This window comes from Zalophus californianus, chromosome 2 (assembly GCF_009762305.2).
Source record: "Zalophus californianus isolate mZalCal1 chromosome 2, mZalCal1.pri.v2, whole genome shotgun sequence".
NCBI classification, from domain to species: domain Eukaryota; kingdom Metazoa; phylum Chordata; class Mammalia; order Carnivora; family Otariidae; genus Zalophus; species Zalophus californianus.
The window spans coordinates 185,045,128-185,053,167 of NC_045596.1; the positions used below are offsets into that span (position 1 = coordinate 185,045,128).

The window sequence follows — 8,040 nt, forward strand, 5'->3', positions numbered from 1 at the left end:
TTCAGCTTCACCCATACCAAATCGCCTAATGTCAGTAATGACCTTGGATACCTGAGCTTATAGAAACCATTAAAGGGAGATCCTCCAGGTGTTGCACCTTTGGTGCATGGCGTAATTATTGATCCCACTCTCCTACACTTTGTTGAAATGTATGTGGTCTGCACTTCTATTGAGGTCATCTCTTTCTCTTTTGGGAAACTCTCTTTCCTCACGTGTCCGAGCATCATGTGTTTCCTGTCAGCACCACTTATACAGAGAAGTGAAATGGATGAGAAGGAAATAGGAAAAATTTGACACTCAGCAAAAACTACACCGAGGTGCAATTCCTAAGACAATTTCTTCAGCACAGCCCTTAGAGGTCCCTTCTATATCTACAGTTCTGGGACGGGTGAGTGGATTCTCAGAGCAGCTGCTGTGCCTTCCTCACTCCTTTCGGCCGACTTAAAACTATCTGATTTAAGAAGTGTTGGGTTTCATCCCAACAGGCACTTCAGGTCTTGCTCTTAATTATGACAGCGAATAGATACAGGCTACTACCCAACAAGGGTCCTAGTCTGAGCTAGTGCATTTGAAGAGTTTGTAACAAAAGATGGTGAGCTTAGTAACATATAGATAGAGCAGAAACAAAAAATAAGACCAACTCCCTTATAAGACTTCATCCTCGGATCTCAGTCTGGTGTGGAGGTAGCCCTAGGCACCTTTCCTGAACACTACTTTCCTTTCTTCATTGCAAGATGAAAAATAATAATAATAACAGATCTGGTGAACAGACTGTTTAAACATAGTAACTTTAAGACTTTATTCATAAAGTGAAAACATTATTATCTACTATGTGTGGTATGTTGCATAAATTTCTGGAATGATAGAAATATAAAATAAACACAGTACCATCTTTTCCAAAATCTTGAATTTTGGTTGGGGGGGGGGGCGGCGGGGGAGGTGGAAGGCAGACACTGAAACCAGAATTGCCAAGTGATCTCTTGTCATGTCATTTCTCATCTGTATCTGTGAAAGCTGTCCCTGTACCCCCAGTTTCCTCTGTGACAAGTCAAGTTCTTTGTCTTGGTAAGCAAGATCATCCATGGTCTTTCTAGTCGAGTCTGCTTCTCCAGGCTCATTTCCCCCTTTGTCCTATCTGGCATCCTCTGCTCCAGCATCAACAATCTGCCCACACTTGCCTCAATGCTCCACAGACTTTTTCATGTCTGTTATCCCTCCCCCATCTAGAACGCCTTTCCCTCATTAATCTTGAACACCTTCAGAGTTTTTTAAAGGCTCAATTTCAGCTTCCTTCTAGAAGTCTTTTCTTAGTTCCTTACATAGACTTGAACCTTCATTCTTCAAATATCCTATGAGCCATTACTTCTATCAGAGTTTGAAAGAAACTTATTACAAGTCACTGTGTTTATACTAGAATGTGTGCTTCTGAGAATGAGCAGTGTCTATTGCTTCTGTTTCTTTAGCGTGAATCCCAGCATCTGCTACCCCACAGCCTTTAAAAATGTTGTTGAATCAATTGTGAAAAAAGCAAAGATGATGCAAAGCATTTAACAAAGCAGGAAAAAAAAAAAAAAAAACACGCTCTAAGTGAGGTGTTAAATGTAGCTGGGAAGAAGGAGGGCCCATAATCTGTTGGTGATTAGCAAGGCTTGGGTTGGAGAGGTGAATTTCAGCAGTGCCTTAAAGAACAGGTAGCATTCAGGAAGGGAGGAAAGTTTTTAGGATTAAGATCCAACATGAAAGGAAACAGATGTCTGTAACATTCAGGTGAATAAAGGCCTACAAAATAAGACAGAAGAAACAAAGTGAGGTTGTTTGTGGAGAGTTAAGTTATAGTATTATCTGGAGGGTAACTGGGAGCCACTGATGGTTCATGAGAAAGAGAATCACACAGTATAATACTGGTTTGGGGAAGGATGGTTTCAAAGTCAGCATCTAAAAAATCCAGGAAAGAACGTATTTTGAGAGGAATGTTGCCTCTGGGAAACTGGATGAGAACTGAGACAAAGGCCATTTGTAGGCATGGGACCAGCAGGGGTGGAGAGGAAGAATAAACACAACACCAGGGGAGCGAAGGGAGACCACGGGGACTGAGACTGCTCGCAAAGTGGAAGAATGACTTTGGAAGTTACTGTAGAATCTTCCTTTGAAGAAAGAGCAGGAGGAGAACATGGTTGAAGACGTGGGACTCTGAGGTAAAGCACGGTAGGGAAGATTTAATACTGATAATCCAGTATCAAATTAGGACATCGTTTATATCTTCATTTAGGGAAAGGCAGGTCTTACAGTGATTGTAAGGAGAGTGAGGGGTGGGTTTTGAGTTTGGATAGAGTAGGAAAGGTCCAGAACAGTGGTGTTGGAAATAAGAGAAGGAGTCAGCTAGTGTTCAGTAAAGAACGGGCAACAGCACTGAGTTCTTGCCTGATACAACATAGCATGAGTTTTTGTGCCATTTTTCGGAGGCCACCACCATGGGTTCACTCATCTACTGCCGACTAACAAACCATCCCACATACAGTGGCTGAAATCAATGGTCATTATATTCATAATCTCTGGGTCATAAATGAAGGCACAGCGTGCCTGGTGGATCTTCTGCTCCACGTGGCATTGACTGGGGTTACATGGTTTATTCAGCGGGTGGCTGGGAGGATCTGGGGGGTCCAAGCAGGCTTCACTCTTGTGTCTGGTGCTTTGGTGGGGATGGCTGCAAACTCACACAGCTGCATCCCTCTCTGTGCACTCTTGGGATATTTTATACACAATCCCTTCAGATTATCCAGACTTCTAACATGGTGGCTCAGGAAAGGAAGCAGCCAGACTCTGCAGGGTCTGGGACTGGAAACCAGCACAGAGCCACTTCCAGAGTTGTTTCTTTGGTCAAAGTGAACAGAGAACTGTCTCTGGGGAGGGGAATTTCAAGGGGAGGTCCTGCACCCTACTTCTTGTTGGAAGGAGTGTCAAAGTACTTTGGGCTACCTTTTACCTTTGTCATAACATTAATCATTCTCTAATGTGTATTTTCTGCTTTCTGTCATCCCCACTGGAATGTAAGTCACATAGAGCAAGGAGTTTTGTCTGTTTTGTCCCAAGTGTCTGATATGTAGTAGACACCTAATATTTGTCACATGAATGATGGGAGAATGTAGACAAAAGAGTGGATAATGAGGGAATGAAGTGCCCAGGGCTGTGGTCTTCCAGGAAGATAGAGAAGAATGTCAAGAGACTACAAGTTAATGGTTCCCTCCACATATATGAAGGCGACAGCATTTCCCATCAACAACACTGGCTCGGTAAGGCTGTGGCTTTCACCTCTGGGGAGAAACCATATCAGCATCTTCAGGACATGTGCTCCAAAGGATAGTGAATATATTTATGTTTATTCCAACTGGAAGCTCTCCTTCAATTGCACTGGCCAGTTACCAATTAATCATGTGGTTTAGAGGAATCTTCATCTTAATATCACAGACTGGCTTCGGGGTTCATGAATCCCTCCAAAATTGTGTGGACAAATGTTTCACCAGTGTCTCAAAGGGTGATTTGACCCAAAAATATTACAAAGCACTGTCAGAATAAACTATATTTGGACTTCAGCTTTTAAATATGAAAGCTGTCCTTCAAATCCTAGGAAGAAAAAAAAATCACCTGAAATAGAAAAAAAAAAAAAAAGCCACTTCTAACATTAACTAAGGCCACATACGTAGCAAGCAAACTGATGCAATATTGTCTAATGATTCCCTAGGAGCTATGAAGTTTGATTTGGTCAGTGGCATGTGAACCTGCAGGGATTTATAGGTAAAGTTAATCTACCTACAAAGAGAAACCATAGCATTATGTCAAAAAGTCACTTAAAAGGAAAAAAAAGGTGTTTGAGGAGACTTAGACTATAAAAGGTATATTTCCCAATTAGTGCTTAAAAGCTTCTGATCAAAATGTGGTATTTTCTTTTTTCTTTAAAAAAAATCTCCTAAGTATATTTTTAAGATTTTTTTTTAATTTATTTATTTGACAGAGAGACAGAGAGCACAGGTAGGCAGAGGGGCAGGCATAGGGAAAGGGAGAAGCAGGCTCTCTGCTGAGTAGGGAGCCCAATGCGGGGCTCGATCCGAGGACCCTGGGATCATGACCTGAGCCGAAGGCAGTCGCTTAACCGACTGAGCCACCCAGGCGGCTCCTAAGTATATTTTAATAATTGAACTTGAACTAAAATTATAACTCCATTATTTGAAAATACTTCCACATACTTTTCTTTTCTCCTTTTTACATTACTCACTAAATGTAAGTGTTCCTTTTTTTTTTAAGTTTGTGGTTGTCACAAACTTTTAACAACAGACCAATATAATGGGGATATGGATGGTTAAGGATTTTAAAAATTGAGTAGTTTATAAATTGAGGCTATAAAGATATTAGATAGATTACCTCTAGAAACACAAAATCTATAGATAAGATAATGTAAGTCTAAAATGGTTCATGAATATTAAAATGCAGAGGACTTTTTAAAGTTTTGTTCATTTCCTTAGTTTTAAATGTTAACTACCCAAAGGATATCACTATTAGAGGTTTTTTTTTTTTTTTTTTTTTTTTTTACTATGATCCCAGTTGTAAGCAGGCTAGAAAGTTTAAAGGCTTCATCTCGGCCCCAGCCAGATTCCCTGCCCAGTGCCTGCACTATGTGAAAAGAACAGTCACTACATGGGATCACCCTTGACTTCTTCCCCATCACATCGATCTGGTACCCTCACCTTCTGAGCTGGAATGTCAGATTCTAGAGCCTTCTAGGTCATATAGCCCAGGTGGGAAATGCATAAATGTGGTACGAACACACGTCTTCCGTAAACACACACAATCTATATTCTGATTCAGTCCTTGTTCCCAATCCATAGCTCAAACCCTATGTTTTCCCCCTCTGCTCAAAAGTCCGCTCCCTTACTCTAGATCCTTATGATTTTCCTGCAAGGTAATACATTTACCTCATCTTCCTGATGCTAAACTACTTTATTTTTTCTTTCAAATGCTGCTAGGACAAAACTGCAGAACAGTCCACTTTCTCTGCACGTAGCAATAATGGCTTTTCATTGCCCAACGGAGCAATACAAGGTCTGCCTCTTCCAGCTGTCATCCCGATGCATGGGTGACATCATCAGTTAGATAAGGGAGAGTGAGAATAAGGTTGCAATTTATGATTGATTAGTTCATAATTAAAGGTCCAACAAAAGAATATAGGAAGACTTTTTTCCCCCTAGCTTAGGATCCAAGATCCAGGAGTCAGCTACGTCAAGATATAGTATTAGCAAAATGTACACAGCATGAGTCAGTCTGGTACATGGCACAGAAATGAACTGATGTATTATACTTTGGGGGTCACAGGCATCTGCGTCCAGGTAGCTCTGGATCTAAATATGTGTGATGTGTGTGTGCAAGTGGTAGAAAGACTTAAAGGGGAAGCAGCACCATGGTCTTAGCCAGATATCTGTATAAGAATAAGATTTATTATTATTATTATTTTTTTTTTTTTAGAGAGAGAGAGAGAGGGCATGCATGGGAGGCGTGGTGGGGCAGAGGGAGAGGAAGAGAATCCTAAGCAGACTCATGCTGAGCGCAGAGCCCTGTGTAGGGCTCAGTCCACCTTCCTGAGATCAGGGCCTGAGCTGAAATCAGGGGTCCAAGGCTTAACTGACTGAACCCCCCAGGTGCCCCAAACATACGAATTGCCGGAAAAAGGTGTACAAACTCTATGGTCTACCTATGGTCTATTAGTCACCAATGTGCGCTTGCTCACTCAATGGGATAGGCTTTTTCCTTGGTTCCCAAAAGAGGAAGCTTCCCTTCTAGTCTCTGTTAATGCTGTAGCACTTTGAGATGTTCCTTTGTATCTTCTCCACCTAGCCAAATCCTTTCATTCCACTTTGGATTTTATTCAAATGCTGCTCAGATGAGTTCCAATTCCATTTCAGTCATGGTGCTATCTCCAACTTCTTCATACAGACCTGTCTCTTCTCAGAACTTCTGCACACACAGCGACTAATGGCCACGTCATGAATACTTAGTTTCATAAGTGGATGACAGGGAGCATGTCTTTAACTTGTTTTCTGTCTTATTTTTGTTGCTGTTGTTTTGGTTTTTTGTTTGTTTTTGTTTGGGTTTTGTTTTGGTTTGGTTTGGTTTGGTTGTTTTGTTTTGTGTCTTATAGGCAGCCTAGCATAGTGCTGAGAGTGATAAACAACCTCTGGATGATTGTTTTAATCAGAGCTCAATTTTTCCAAGAAATTATTAAGCTTTGGGGATTATAACTTTTTGAAAGAGGAAGAGATAAATATTACAATCATAAAACCATAGAATTTAAGACCTGGGAGTGACATCATCTCTTTCAATCTCCACAATTGATGGAAGAGGAAAGGCTATGCAGAATAATTAAGTAATTTGCACAAAGCTAAGCAGTAAACTAGTGACAGACCCAAGGTCAGAACTCAGGACCCTAGCCCCATTCAAATGCTTTTATTTGCTAAGCTGGACTATGGTATATGGAACCTTCGTGAAAGGCAAAACTGGTTGAAAATATGTTAACTGTGCTTGTCTTTTGAGATCATACTGAGGCTTCAGTATACTTAGTTTGGATATGAGTGTGGCTGACACTGTTGGCTGACCATCCAATCCCCTTTCTTCCTTTATTATCACTTTAAAGTGTCCACACAGAAGCACACACAACAGTGAGGTGTGGGTACGTGCCTGGTTAAAATCTAAAAGCTCTCAGTGCTCTTTGTGTTGAATCACCACGTGGTGTGTTTTTTGTCATTGATAAGCTGTAAGGGGGCGTTCTCTCTCTGCTGACCAGGACAGCCGAGTGGCAGGTGCCGAGGTGCGGGTGGTGCCGGGGCAGTGGCCATCATACAAAAGCTATGGAACCCCCAAAGTGTTTACAGGTGAAGAAATGATGCTTCGTATCCAACATTTGAAAGGAGCACGACGTAGGGACTTATTTCTTAAAGACAAGAGAACAAAAGGCTATTGGCTGGTGACAGTTCTTCATGATAGACAAATTGATTCAAATGAACTTGCCAGGCAGTTAGGTGCTGGGAGTGAAAATCTTCAGTTTGCTGATGAAACAGCCATGCTGGAAAGACTGAAAGCTGGCCAAGGCTGTGCCACACCCTTGACACTCTTCTGTGATGATGGAGATGCGAAATTTGTTCTGGATTCTGCTGGTTTGGAAGGTGGACATGAAAAAGGTACTTTCATCCAATGACCAGCACTGAAACCATGGGGTTGAGCCCTGAAGACTTTCTCACATTTGTGAAGGAGACAAAACATTAAACTAAATTGTGATAAAAACAACTAATTGGGCTGACGTTTAGAATACATTTATTTTTAAAAAGCTGTTTTTCTTATTTGTAATTTCTAAAAAAACATTAAACATGATGAGAATATTTTTTAAAAAATATATAAGTGGAAGTCTGCTGGGAAGTGACCACCTTTTCAAATAAATAAAGACAAAATCCCTATGTGGAGAAGGTTTTTGGATCTTTATCTCTTTGCCGTTTTTGTGTCTGGAATTAAGATGTGATACTGGGAGTAGAGGAGCCATATTGTGATCATGAGGATGAAAGCACAACCAAGGATTAAGAACAGCATGATAGAAGGAATCCAGGTCCTTGATAATAATATTCATGAGAAACTGACTCTGTCCTGAATCAACTCCAAACTTCTAAGTGAGAACTATAAATCCCTTACGTGTCTAATCCATAAGATATTAAGTCAGTCATATTATTTGACTAAGCACTTTTGCAGTGATTTTGCTGCAATGGAACTTTTCAGTACATAAAAGCATAACTATTTTATAAAATGGCCTAAATATGCTAAACATTCATTCTAAGCCCTTTAAACATGTTGCCTTATTTAATCATCACGGCGACTGTATGAGGAATGCATTGATATCCTCTTTATAAAGAAGAAAGTTTAGAGTGGTTAATTATCACATAGTAGATGTCCCTGTGATTCCAATGATCATGCTTTGTCCATCTATCACATCACACGTAATAAGTCACA

General features: G+C 40.7%; 1 pseudogene; it reads left to right on the forward strand.

Annotated features, from left to right (window-relative positions):
* The first annotated feature begins 5,303 nt into the window (after window positions 1-5,303).
* Window positions 5,304-7,308, forward strand: LOC113925378 (annotated as a pseudogene).
* The last annotated feature ends 732 nt before the right edge of the window (window positions 7,309-8,040 follow it).